At 39.3% G+C, this 14,804-nt stretch overlaps 1 protein-coding gene across 1 annotated transcript in view; it reads left to right on the top strand.

Moving 5' to 3' along the window:
- LOC135201925 (uncharacterized) overlaps positions 1-14,804 on the top strand; it is a 292,895-nt gene that overhangs the window by 132,655 nt on the left and 145,436 nt on the right. The window contains exon 3 of the mRNA XM_064231220.1: positions 8,707-8,787. The gene's annotated coding sequence lies outside the window, so the exon portion shown is untranslated. The remainder of the gene's footprint in view (positions 1-8,706; positions 8,788-14,804) is intronic.

The following is a 14,804-nucleotide window of genomic DNA, read 5'->3' as shown; positions in this document are numbered from 1 at the left end:
TGCAGTGGTAGAGTCTCCCTTACCATTCTCATTAACACCACATGCAGTGGTGGAGTCTCTTACCATTCTGTTAACACCACATGCAATGGTGGAATCTCTTACCATTCCATTAACACCACATGCAGTGGTGGAGTCTCGTGGTAGAGTCTCTTACCATTCCATTAACATCACATGCAGTGGTGGAGTCTCTTACCATTCCATTAACACCACATGCAGTGGTAGAGTCTCTTACCATTCCATCAACACCACATGCAGTGGTGGAGTCTCTTACCATTCCATCAACACCACATGCAGTGGTGAGTCTCTACCATTCCATCAACACACATGCGTTGGTGGACTCTCTTACCATTCCATTAACACCACATGCAGTGGTGGACTCTCTTACCATTCCATCAACACCACATGCAGTGGTGGACTCTCTTACCATTCCATCAACACCACATGCAGTGGTGGAGTCTCTTACCATTCCATTAACACCACATGCAGTGGTGGACTCTCTTTACCATTCATTAGACGCCACATGCATTGGTGGACTCTCTTAACCCGTTCATTAACACCACATGCAGTGGTGGAGTCTCTTACTATTCCATCAACGACCACATTCAGTGGTGAGTCTCTTACCATTTCTGTTGAACACCACATGCAGTGGTGGAGTCCCTTACCATTCCATCAACAACCACATGGCAGTGGTAGAGTCTCCTTACCATTCCATTACACCACATGCAGTGGTGAGTCCTCGTACATTCCATCAACAACCACATGCAGTGGTAGAGTCCTCTTTACCATTCCATCAACACCACATGCAGGGGTGGAGTCTCTTACCATTCGCATCAACACCACTGAGTGGTGGACTCTCTTAACCATTTCCATTAACACCACATGCAGGGTTGGATCTCTCTACCATTCCATCACACCACATGCAGTGGTGACTCTCTTACCATTCCATTAAGCACCACATGCAGGGGTGGACTCTCTACCATTCCAATTAACACCACATGCAGGGGTGACTCTCTTACCTTCCATTAACACACTGCATTGGTGGGACTCTCTTACCATTCCATCAACACCACATGCAGTGGTGGACTCTCTTACCATTCATTAAACACCACATGCAGGGTGGGGGACTCTCTTACCATTCCATTAACACCCCACAATGCAGTGGTGACTCTCTTACCATTTCATTAACACCATGCATTGTGGTGGAAGCCTCTTACCATTCCATTAACACCAACATGCAGTGGTGGAGTCTCTTACCATTCCATCAACGGACCATTCATGCAGTGGTGGAGTCTCTTTACATTCCATTAACACCACATGCAGGGGTGGTGGAGCTCTTACCATTCCATTAACAGCCACATTCCAGTGGTGGACTCTCTTATTTACCATTTCATCAACACCACATGCATGGTGGAGGTCTTCTTACCTCTTACATTTCATTTAACACCACATTGCAGTTGGTTGGAGCTACCTTTCATAACACCACAATCAGTGGTTGGAGTCTCGTTACCATTCCATCAACACCACAGTGCGTGGTGGAGTCTCTTACCATTCATCAACACCACATGCAGTGGTGGAGCTTTTCTTACCATTCCATCAACACCACATGCCGTGGTGGACTCTCCCTTACCCATTTTTTTCATCAACACCATGCATGGTCGAGGTCTCTTACCCTTCCATCAACACCACATGCAGTGGTAACTCTCTTACCATTGTGGTTCCATCAACACCACATGCAGTGGTGGACCTCTCTTTACCCATTCTCCACAATTCACACCCCACATGCAGTGGTGGACTCTCTTACCATTCCATCAACACCACATGCAGTGGTGGACTCTCTTACCATTCCATCAACACCACATGCAGTGGTAGAGTCTCTTACCATTCCATCAACACCTCATGCAGTGGTGGAGTCTCTTGCCATTCCATCAACACCACATGCAGTGGTGGACTCTCTTACCATTCCATCAACACCACATGCAGTGGTGGACTCTCTTACCATTCCATCAACACCACATGCAATGGTAGAGAACGTTGAACCTCAAAGGATTCCAAATTGATGTGCAAAACCAAAGGCATTAATATCCGACCAACAACGAAGTTTTATATCTACGTGAATTACATTTACAGCTCTAGAAGTTGTCTCCCCAGTTTTTCTCTCACTCTCTGTGTTCCCATACACACGTGTTTATGAATTCTGATGTGTATATATATATATATATATATATATATATATATATATATATATATATATGTAAGTATGTATGTGTGTGTGTGTGTGAAGTTTGAAAAGCCACTACAAACACCATTTACAGAATAAGCCAGAATTTTTGTAGAAGGGTCCTTTAAACTTTATCCAACGCTATTAAATTACAGCAAAGACACAAGCACATACATACATACACGTATCTGTAGAGGCAGGGAGCTCCTTGGTTAGGTTAATCGATCTTGTGTTTTCCCTCTTGAGATGCAGGTTCGGTGTTCAAGAAACCAAAAAGAAACAAAAAGTTTTAAACTGACTGAAAGGTTCCCTGAGGTAAGTTACAATTTAGTATGAAGGGAAAAGTCAAGGTTGTGTGGGTTACATGAAATCTGGTGTAAAATGAGAGAGAGAGAGAGAGAGAGAGAGAGAGAACACTCTCAGAATCTAATCAAGTTCTTTCTGCGCATCTACGAAAACGTTGAGATGACCTGCATTCAGAGTTATTTGATGGTGCTCCTGGTAGTGATGATTCTGACGACACTTTTGCTTCTTGACAAGAATGGTTTTTAAGGTGATCCTTCGCATACACTGAAGAGTTGTTTTTTATTTTATTTATTATTTTTTTTTTTTGCTTCATGTCCTCTCAGGAATTTCATCTAAAACAATTGGAATAACTGAATACGGGAACAACAGAAAGACTGCAAAAAGAAAGGCAAGGAAATAGAAATAAAGATTAAGAACTATCGCGTTGGGGAGAGTGTGTCAGAAGACGACTCTTAAAGAAAGCCACGCTCATTAATAACCAGGAACACAATAATCGGGGTTAGGCAGAGATGATTATGAAAGTGTTCGGCGTCTGTCGTTGCTAAGGCCACCATAATTTCATATGGGCTCTTTGCGGAATATCTTCGTAGGCCTACTGAAGTCTTTGCTAACATCTGTAGGCCTAACAGAAATCGTAGGCCTAACGAAATCATAAGCCCCGTTCTTTGTTGGCCGTGATCTTCATTTAAATCCACAATACACATCCGTTCCCTGCGCGTTTAAGCATATGTTAATTTGTTCATTATACACACACACGCATTCATATATATAATGTATCATAAATGTAATTTGGAATGAAGTAGTCAGTTCAAATTTGCCATTTCTTTCCCTGTACACGTGCGCTTCATCAAACTTTCGTCACCTCTGGGGATTTCCCTGAATTTCATGAATAAGAACCAGTCAGTCGTATGGCTACTACTACAACACACTTTCTTTCCAAATGTCATGTCAGTTTTGAAAGGCCCATAGATACTCCGAAGAGGCGTTTTAGCAGCATTTTCGTTGATAGCGTTAACAGAGAATGATCTCTCTTCTTTTAAGATACTCAGATCTTTTTTACCAGCCCGTTTAATCACGTGAGTAAATGCACACCGGTGTTGGCCCCCTCGCTGTGCCGAGATACTTTTTATTTTTATTTTTTCGACCCCAAGAAGAAGTATGCTGGGTTTCTCCTCCTGTGTGTATGTTATGTATGCGTATTTGATAACGAAATACTTCGACTACGGAAGGCGCGAATAAATAGTTACCAAGATAATTCTAGTCTTATTCGGTCCTCACGCGGCTGCTTGCTTGCTTGTTTTGATCTTCAAGGGAGGGTTGTCATAAGCCTCAACAACATCGCAAGAGTTACAGCTGACACAAGTCTCAGATTATTCGGCTGACAGGTGCTGAAGGCACCTATTAAACAGTTATCGCTTCACTCGAGTACTTAATGCTTATTCAACCGACACAATAAAATGATTGTTTAGCTGGTTACGTCACGGGTGGCGATCTCCTCCGGCGGTTAAGGGAGAAGAAGAGCGTTTCTTTTTATGCTCCAGTGCCAGTGAGATCTGAACCGTCGATTCGAACTCGGATATGGGTTATCAGAATCGTGTGAAATTCCTTTTTAATGCGGTTCGTCTATAGATAAACTTAGTCTCATTATTAAGCCAACATTATAATCGTATCAATCGGTCAAATTTATAGTCGCTAAATATATACATTTGTTAATGGTTGAGCAACTGAATATAATTTAGCTTTTTTCTATCTATAGAGTGAATGAGGAATGTAAGAAATAACAGATGTATTTTCAGAGAGAGAGAGAGAGAGAGAGAGAGACGCCTCTAGCAAACACCCACGTTCGTCCCACACACTATTATAATGTATGCACGCATTTGCAGATGGAGCAGCAGTTGTTTAAAATAAGAAAAAAAAAATTTACTGGTTTTTCGTTATTAGAGGAATTATTCATCTTTCCTTCGGCGTGTTTCGACGGTTGCGTTAAATTTATTACTTGTCGTTATGGTCAGTTTTCGTTCTGTGGTCAATCACTTCAGACGTCTTTAAAGGTTTATGGATGTATATACATAGTAAATTCAAGTATGTTGAGCTATAAAAAATATAATTGTATATTTGTTGATTCTGTACACAAATTACATATATTGTATATGTATTGTACTGTAAAATGACCTATCAAGTGTATTTTTTAATACACTTTCTTAGTAAACTTATACTTGTTTCTACCCCGTGCCGTCAATGCACCTAATGCGGTACAATGTAGGCATTACTTAAGATTCTTTTGAGCGTCCCTGCGGCCCGAAGCTGCAACCCCTTTAGTTCTCCTTATTGTACCTTCTTTCATATTCTCTTTCTTCCAACTGCGAGGTTTTCCTCCTGTTTCGCATTTCAAGCCTTTTTACCGTCAATTTCCGTTCCAGCACTGAATGACCTTATAGGTCCCAGTGCTTGGCCTTTGGCCTAAATTCTATATTCAGTTCAATTCATTGTACTCTCTTCTGAATCGTCACCGGATCTCATCCCAATCGTTTTTGATCCTCTGCACTTCTTTGCCACTGTCCAAGAGGCGGTATCAACGGTAGGATCCCACTTTACGGAAATTTTAGAGATAAGTGAGCACGCGATGTCTCCTCGGATGGACTAACAAGTCTTTGAGACATCCTAATCCTTGTAAGTCCTTGTAACCTTTACGCGTCACCTGTAAAGGTGTCCTGGATAGTTATGACTCTGCCATAGATCATGACTACTTCATTGGACGAGTCGGTTACGTGCTCGACTACTAAACTCGGGGTCCGGGTTCGACTACCCCGCTCTGCCAACGCAGAATCAGAGTAATTTATTTCTGGTGATAGAAATTCCTTTCTCAATGTGGCTCGGATCCCACAGTAAGCTGTAGGTCCCGTTGCTATGAACCAATTGGTTCCTAGCCACGTAAAAATATCTATCCTTCGGGCCAGCCCCAGGGGAGCTGTTAATCAGCTCAGTGGTCTGGAAAATTTAAGATATACTTAACTTTGCTCATGAGGCTCAGTTTCCACATTGCCCCCCACCCCCCCTCCCCCCCTTTGGTCAGAAACACCTCTTAAAATTGACTGCTGAGTTTCCTCACACCTACGGCAAAGCTTTTTCCTGTAAATATTGATTTCCAGTAGTTAAATATTCGTGTTAGTTAGGAGCTCTTTGAAATATTTGTTGGCTGACTGTTCCGTATGATATGAGGACCATTAATGGCAACTAAACCGCCCGATTATTGTCTGATGTCACGACAGACTCATTTATGTAAGTCTTAGATAACGCATTTGAGGCCAGTCCCAGAGCCTCGACCTCTGCTTATGATCCGGATTTCGAAAGCAGATATTTTTTTTTATAATGTTTCATAATACAGCACCATAATTATTGTGGCTTAAAGTTACTCCATTCACGAGTCTTGGGTGTTACGCTGTATCTTGCCACGTGTCTTGAACGTGATAACTCTGCTTCTCTCGCCTTTGGCCTTTTGGAAAAGGTTTCCCTTGAAAACTCTCTCTTTTCATTCTCGTTCGCTCTACTTTATTAATAGAAGATGGTCAAGTGGCTGATCTATTTCCAATCCTAAAGTATGGCTTTCACGTGATTAAAATTATAGAAATGATCTTTACTCTTATTAATTAACTAATAGCAGACGCTGATGGGACAGATATCCTGATACCCTTTCGTCAGTTCAGGTTTGTTCAAGGGAACAAGAAGAGGAGGTAAAAAAGAGAGTTTGGGCTTCATTATAAAGGACAAGTTAAGCTTTTCTGTCTCTTAAAAAATACAGGCTATAGGATTAGAGGAGTAAAAAATGATAATCAAAAGAAGAAGAATGGAATTATCTTCAAGTCTTCTTTAGCATCATAACAACTCAGTTTCTGGAACGACGGGATTCTTACTCGGCAGCTCCATCGAATCCGGACTACTGTGTCATCATAGCCGGACTCCAGCCATTTATATTAACTTACGGGGATCTTTTTATTTTTTTACTTTGACTTTTATTCTGATTCCTAAGAATCCGCGCCCTTTCATGGGTTACTATAGAGAAGTTCGGGTTCGCTGGGTAGAGGCCTCATGGTTGTAGAATGATAGAATCGTAGGCCTAGGTCTCTTTCTTTTGCTTCTTGGCTTAAACCTCGAGTCCTCTTTGTACCTCGCAGGCTCAAGCGTTATCACCAGTCCCCAAAGGCTTAAAGGATTATAGCGATTTCTGCGGGACACCTCCCCCCCCCCCCCACCCACCCTCCCTTCCTCCAAGCTCCCCTCCGCACCCATAAAACTCCTGCCATTTCACAGGCGCTGCTCTATATGATCTCGTGGTTTTACATAACATGCTATGACTCTCTTTCGTCTCATGATTGTATTTGAGGCCTCTTATTTTGTGGGATTATAATTTTTTTTACTTGGCATAATCTCCCCCACCTCTCTCTCTCTCTCTCTCTCTCTCTCTGAACGAATGGTTCGGAAGCCTTAGATAATTATGTAAGTCTGAAGCCCATAAGGTCGCTCGGCCAGTTTTCCAAATTGAGATTCGTTTTGAAAAGAATGAAATCAAATGAATTAAAGGTCTGGAATAAATTCGGGTCGCATGGAAATGAACTGAATACTGATGTGGCAGAGAGAGAGAGAGAGAGCGCTTTGATTTCCATATCGCTGAAATGTACATTTTAATTTCCAATGCGCAATTTACGAGTTTATTTTGGGAGCCTCTCAGTGATTCATTGGCTGCGAATTATGAACATAAAATTCCTTTTCATTGTTGGACCTTTTCACTGATGCAGTCACAAGCTGCCGTTAAATAATGATATGAAATTGGTTTAGTCAATGCGTGAGCGAAGTAAACTTTTATGCAAAACTATAGCTTATTGAATGCGCGGTCAGCAGTATACAATTTGAGCTAATAATATACGCACGAGTAAAAGTATACCGAGAATTAAAAGTCACAACTTATAATGTCGAAGTATTAACTTATAATGTCGAAGTGTGTGGAAACACTATGTAATCTGGAGAGACAACTATTTGAAAATAAAGATAACCGAAAACGTTTTCATGAAAAACTATCACGTACAGCCGAAAAAGAGGATAATCCCTTCAGTTATTTATTTCATTAAGAGAAATAATATCGTAGGCAACATTAATTCGGAGGGCGATACTGCTCAACCATATTTCTCGTGGCTGGCAATGGTGCTGGCCTCCGGAAAACGGCAACGAAGAGAACTGTTTGAGATTTTTGAGAAAAACAGCCATTGGCCAAGAATGAGCGTCCACAGATAATTCCACTGGATATCTTACAATGATTGACGTCATATATTTCCCGGTCTCGGAAAATGAGGAGAAAACGGTGGGAAATTGTCTAGGAAAATAATTTCCGTAGTGCATTCGGCATAGGAAGCCTTGGAAAGAGGGATTATAGGTAGAAACATCACGTTATATATAGAGAAAGTGGCTTCTGCAGGGGAAAGTGTCCTTAACCGTAACTGTAATTCGGAAATCAATGGACAATGTTAACATTGGATCTTGCCCTTTCCTCCAATGAAGTCAGTGGAGTTGGTGCACCTTAAAACTCCTGCAGCATCATGAAGAAACCTATTTACCTTTCTCTTGCCTTACACTTTCTTATACAGAAAAAGTCTTACCCTTTGAATTTTTTTCAGAAAATTTTTACAACTGCAAAACAATTCACTTCTCTGCATCTGGTCTCCCCTGCCAACTAAAGCTGAGAGAAAGTAATGTATGGAGTAGCTAATGCCTGTTATGTGTATGTATGTTTTAAGTTTAATAAGCTTTATCCAGAACAGGTAAAGGCGATAATATGTTAAATTTTGGGAGAAGTCCACAATTTAACTACTTTGAGAAGGTCATATGAATATATAGGTATCTACATATTACTGCCATTATCTGTTCTGGATGTATCTTATTAAACCTAGAACACATACACATAACAGGCATGAGGCCCTAAATAACTTCGCTTCAGTTGGTTTGTTGCAGAGAAAATATCTCATTGCGAACATGAAAGGAGTATTGTCACTGACCCCTCTCCTTTTCTGTAGGGTCACACGAAAGCTAGACTTTGTATTATGATTCGTTTGCTTACAAATGAACAAACTGTTACAACAATCTCATCTGCAGCTGTCATAAGAGTAACAATTTTGATATCTTCTCGGTTTCAGCGGAGGAAAGTGAGTAGTACCATTTCTTCTAAGCAACTATTGGAAGATGAGGGCGAGGTCGGAGAGGACGGGGAACTAAAGGTAAGACTATAAAGTATCGTCTCGTTCAGGGCTAAAATAAAACTCGTGCCTCGTTCCTGATGCCCAGCACGCTCGTCAAAGCCTGTGTGGCCTGCGAGGCAAAGATGCCCACAAAGCTAGCTCAGCAACGAGAGGTTCGAACGCGTAATATTTACTTAGTTGTTGTTTATCTGTTTGGGGGGTAGGAAAGCCTAAAAAGTTTTGACAAAGGTGTTTCACATTGAGGTAATGTGAGGTAAAGATAAAGGAAGTTTAGGATAGGACATTTATGATTTATTTATCAGAATGAAAATGTCAAAAAACAAGTAATGTGGATGTTACACAGAAGAGAAAAGTTATTTCTAATAAAATATAGCGTATTTATTTAAATTTACGTTGGTGAAAGAACGCCATTTGACCGTAGATTTCAGCACGTGCCCCGCATAAGCAGGAGGTCGAAACACGCCTTGTTGTATCAGTAAACACAAAATTGCCAGATTTCGGTGCTCGTGGCCCACTCAATAAATGGGCAGGTGTCAGTTTTCTGGAAATAGGGTGGCGTCATCTGTCCGTATTCGTCTGTCGTATACAAAAAGTTAAGAAAGTAAGAACGAGATGCAAAACGCGCATGACGGAGATCCTGCTGTAATTCCTTCTCTTTGCTATTACGTAAAGCTAGCTAACTGCAGCTTAAACTGCTCTCACCTCACTCTTCTGTCATCCATCTTACCTACCAGCCAAGCTATATATATACCTTGCTATCTGCACAAAAGAAAAAAAAAACTGTTCAGGATGTTTTTGAAATCCATAAATAAATATGGTAATAATTCAGTCCTTAAGTTAGTCGACTGTCAGAAAGCCCTGCAGAATATTGAGATTTTTTAGTTTTATTTTTTTTTAATGAAATGACAGCTCAGCTACTTACGAATACAAAAATTACTTGAGAATATGATATAGAATTAATATATAAGAAAACAAAAGACAGTTTTCCGAATGGAGCAAAACTGCCTGGTGGTGAATTAAAAGGCCAGTCTTTTCAGCCTTTAACGACACATGACCTTGTGTTATGCAACGAGGCGATGGAGGGGTTTCAAGGGGGAGGGGGGGAAGGGATGGTGAGGTGTTGGTTGGGGCCTTCGCCACATCATTCTCAATTCTCACGTGCCGAACCCAACTCTCCTCTCTCTCTCTCTCTCTCTCTCTCTCTCTCTCTCTCTCTCTCTCTCTCTCTCTCTCTCTCTCTATATATATATATATATATATATATATATATATATATATATATATATATATATATATATATTTCTTCATGAATATTTTCATCGTGAGGAATGTGTTCCATTTATCGCAATCCTACAGCTAATCTGTATTTTATATATATATATATATATTATATATATATATATATATATATATGTAGATATATATATATATATATATATTATATATATATTATATTATTATAATATACTGTACGTATTCATGGCAAACGACCCCACTATTATAAACATGTATTGAGCAGAATAGCAATCACATTCGGAAGACAAGGATTCTTTGAGAAGTTCATAATTGTCGAGTGCTTCATCTTCAATGAAAGGAGGTGGTCAGTTTATACCCAGCTTCTCCCAGTCATAAGTGGACATACTCTGAGACACCTCCAATCAAGAATCAGTTATTTTTAATACTCAACTATCCCTTTTCTTATATGTATATATATATATATATATATATATATATATACATACATATATACATACATATATAATCGTAACCTTAAACAGCACACATTTATTTTCCAAGTAATAATAATAATAATAATAATAATAATAATAATAATAATAATAATAATAATAATAATAAAGCATTGTATTTGTTGTTGCTTTTCGTTTCCGAATCCTTTGATGAGCCTATTAATGCATTTAAAAACGCCGAAGCATCCTTTTCAGCGTAATAGAGCTGTCGTTGAATGCAAAACGGCACTCTGGGTCTACTGTAATTAGCCCTTGTATTGTCCGTAATGGCGTAATTCATTTAAGGCTTCAATGCGGAAGGGTCACATTGGGATTAAACATGGTATTTATTTAGATTATTTTTCGTCGGGCTCGGGTTAATGTATCCACTGTCCATTTTTGAACGCTTATTCCTTTGTTTATACATGGAGGGGATGTTTGTTTTCATGGTATGCATCATTTATTGATATATTTTTCGTGGGGCTGGGTAAATGTATCCACTGTCATTTATTGGAACCTTATTCCTTGTTTTATACATGCGAGAGTAGTGTTTGTTTCATTATATTGCATCGATTTCCAAAATTAACAATATTATAAAATTTTTTGAAAGACTCAAGTTACATCAATACGAAATCCGTGTAATGTTACCATGTGAGTTATGTCTCGTGCTAAAGGAATAGAGTTCACGTTACGTTAACTTGAGAGCGTAAGACTCGGTCTACGGAAATAACAGAAAGTACCTGTTATGTTGCCATGTGAAGAATACCGTTCGGTACCACCAGCATCTAAGTAACTCACATCCTTTTGCTGCTCTGTCAGGTGCAGCAAATAGATGGCGAAGTATACGAGCATTGGTTTTTTCGTAAGAGATTAACGTTCGTATAAGGTATGTTCATAAAGACCTATTCTGTAAAAGTGCTCTGGGTGACTTTTTTTCGTCTTATATTTCGCTCAATAAATTCGGTAATATAAACTTTAAGTCTCACGCCATAAGGTTTATAACTCCCTTCGATGCTTGTGTCGTTTTTTGTTGCGTCAAAATAAGATAAGATTCCGAATAGAAAAAAGAATACCAGTTTTTAGGTATCGGTGCTTAAAGCGTATTTTTGCTTGCTTCCAGTATATTGAGCCCTCTTAGCGTCGACGAGCGCCTCATTGTGGAGAGAGATTAGTGCTCTTATGAACAGTTAATGTAAGGGTGATAGTTCTGCGGCAAGTAGAAATGAACCCAAGTGCTGGAGTGGTACAACTTGCTACTGGCAACTCGGGGGAATCGCGGCTTCATGTTGTTGTGTTTTGAAGATCATTTTAGGATTTTGGATCTGCTCTGCTGTTCATGGCACTGCTGCTCTTGTTGAAACTTCTCGGGAGCCTCACAACCTCTTACATGGAAACAGCGATTTCTTACAGATAATTAATAAAATATTTTGATGTCAGTGGCTGTTATTGTTATTATGAGGTAACCTATCTAAGTGACATCACGTGACAATCCTCCGTATGCCATCAACAGTTGAATGAAACTAAAGCAAGAGAAAGCGCTGTTAAGTAGACCTGCCTTTAGTTCTCGTTTACTGTTGAACAATAATAGTAGTGTACTCGAAAGGCCAAATTACCTGGATCTTGAAGCGGGGATTTTCAAGATAAATCAATGATAATACCAAACTTTCATTTTTTTTCCTTTGGGGGTTGGGTGGGAGGTGCTTCATTCTCTCCAAGAGGAGCGTTGTGTAACGAGCTTTAGAAAATATACCCCGAGAATTAATAAGAAGCACAATGGTATCATCTTACTGGCCTAAGTATAGACCTACTTTTGTACTTTTGACCCTGATTTGTATCATGACATTTGTTTCTCCATTTTTCATTTTATAAACTTTTCTTTGTTCACCAGTAAATTTGACTGTCTTATGTTTCTACTTTTAAAATCTATGGCATACATTGTGTATGACAACCTTCATTCCTGCAAGCATAGTCGTTCTTGACCTGTATTGGAAGGTCACGAAACGCAATTTCGAATATCACCCAGAATAGGTTCCATTGGCTTAATGGTTTCACGAGACCATTTCCACAATTGTTAGGTGCGCTCTGCTTCTTCTGGGGTCGTTTCAGTGTTCTTCAGAAATAGTCGGGTCAGACGATTACTTTGTACCTAAAAAATGGATAAAAATTATAGAGCTTTCGGTAATGATAGAATGCTATTCTCTCTCTCTCTCTCTCTCTCTCTCTCTCTCTCTCTCATGACTTGAATAAAAATGAACGGAAAGTTAGATAATGAGACAGATGTTGAGGAAATGTTATAGCAGATGTTGCTTATTTTGAGCAGGTGTTGCTTAGACGGGTGAGAGACGTCCAAACCAGTTTCACTTGAGCGTCTCCCGCTAGACCTAGCAGCCTGTCATTCTTCCCCTTAGGATTCTTTCAGAGAAATGGTCCTTTCCTTTTGCGTGCGTATCTTTTCTTTTTTGTTTCCTGTAAAAGAAAACAATTGAGATGGCTATTTATCTGTCCGTCCACACACTTTTATGTCCGCCCTCAGACCTTAAAAACAAATGAGGCTAGGGGGCTGCAAATTGGTATGTTGATCTTCCACCCTCTTATCATTAAATATACCGAATTGCAGCCCTCTAGCATCAGCAGTTTTTTTTTTATGTTTAATTTAGCTATAGGTGTCAGCAACACAGGCCACCACTGGGCTGTGGTTGAGAGCTTCAGGGGCTGTGGCTGAGTTTCATACATCATTACACGCTGTACAGAAAACATAGTTGAGCCGAAGAAACTCCGGCGCATTTCTTACTTGTTCGCCCTTAATAACGCTGACCTCTGACCTCCATCATTTCAAGATATCTACAACTTTCTTGGCTCTTCTTAGATGACAGAGGCGCAGTAAGTACACTCTGAACTCTGATATCCAGAGAGTGCTTTTCGTTTTAATGAGGAGAAATGACCAGCACTGAACACCAGGTAAAATATCCGGGAAACTGTCTTAAAAAAGAGGTCACCTAAGGTTGAAGTGAATTCCAAAGGAGGTCGCTTTGGAAAGCGTGGTGGATTTTGTCTCCCCATTTGCCTCTCCACGCATTGCTTGCTTAGTGCTAATTAATAAATAGCAATGCATTCCATATCTTTATTCATTGCACTATTAAAAATATTATGCCCAACTTAATTGGGGAAAACTTTGTGCTGTAATTTATAATACAGATAATAATCATATTAGAATACTCGAATCGATTCAGTATGAAACAGTGATCCTATAAATCTGGTCATTTGATGCTCTCTCTCTCTCTCTCTCTTTCTCTTTGGATTTCCTTCTCTGTAGACCAAGTTACCATATAAGGACTTTTTTCAGTGCATTGTAGCCTTATATAAGGTGTATACATTCTCTACAATTTGTAAATATACCATCAAAATAGCAAAATTACTATTTGTAAAGCTTTGTCAAAATGCTTAATTTTTATCAACCAAAACTATGTTACATTTGATAATACAAGTTTTTGAACAAAAAAGTGATCCGTGTAGCCCTAGCATTGCTAATTTATATTTGCATTTTTATGAGTCAAAATTCTCTGAAAATAATCCCTTGGAGAGTAGATTTTGATGCATAAATGCATGTAGATTTAGAGATATATTATTCGTTGCTAATTCAATATATCCATGAGTAATAGTAGTTTCCAATAAGGTTTCTACTGACCCTTACAAAACAGCAACCTTCCTTGATATTGGTGATGAGTTATTAATAATAAATATTTTATCAAGTTCAAGATGAAAGAAGATAGTTCAATTTTGAAATTCTAGGAGTGCCCGCTTTTTACTCGAATATACCTCTTAATATGACCTACAGTGTCATTTTATTATTGCTATATCATTATCATTATTTGAATAGATGAAACCTATTCACATGGAACAAACACACAAGGGCCATTGACTTGAAATTCAGTCTTCTTAACAACATTGGTTTCAACCTCCCACCGCAGTCCCCACACTGCAGCAGGAACTGATCATGATACAGAGCCAGTGATTTTTCATCGCTCTTGGGAGTTGCGAATCCGCGCCATCAGAATGGTATTCCACGACACTGACCAGCGGACCAATATTCTCGCAGCTTTCGAGATTTGCATATATTTGTATGAACAATGAAGATTTTGTTTTCAGCTGTCAGCTGTTTGTTAATAAACAGCGTAATGATAAATTTTCAACACGAATCCTTAAAAACCAGTTAATAAATTTGAATGCAAGAAGTCTCCTATTATCAAATTATATAATTTCATTGTTAAGTTAAATATTCTGATTACATTTCGTTTACATAAAGATTTT

The sequence above is a fragment of the Macrobrachium nipponense genome, chromosome 23 (assembly GCF_015104395.2).
Source record: "Macrobrachium nipponense isolate FS-2020 chromosome 23, ASM1510439v2, whole genome shotgun sequence".
NCBI lineage: Eukaryota > Metazoa > Arthropoda > Malacostraca > Decapoda > Palaemonidae > Macrobrachium > Macrobrachium nipponense.
The sequence above is the reverse complement of the archived record's forward strand: the minus strand, read 5'-3'. Positions and strand labels throughout refer to the sequence as shown.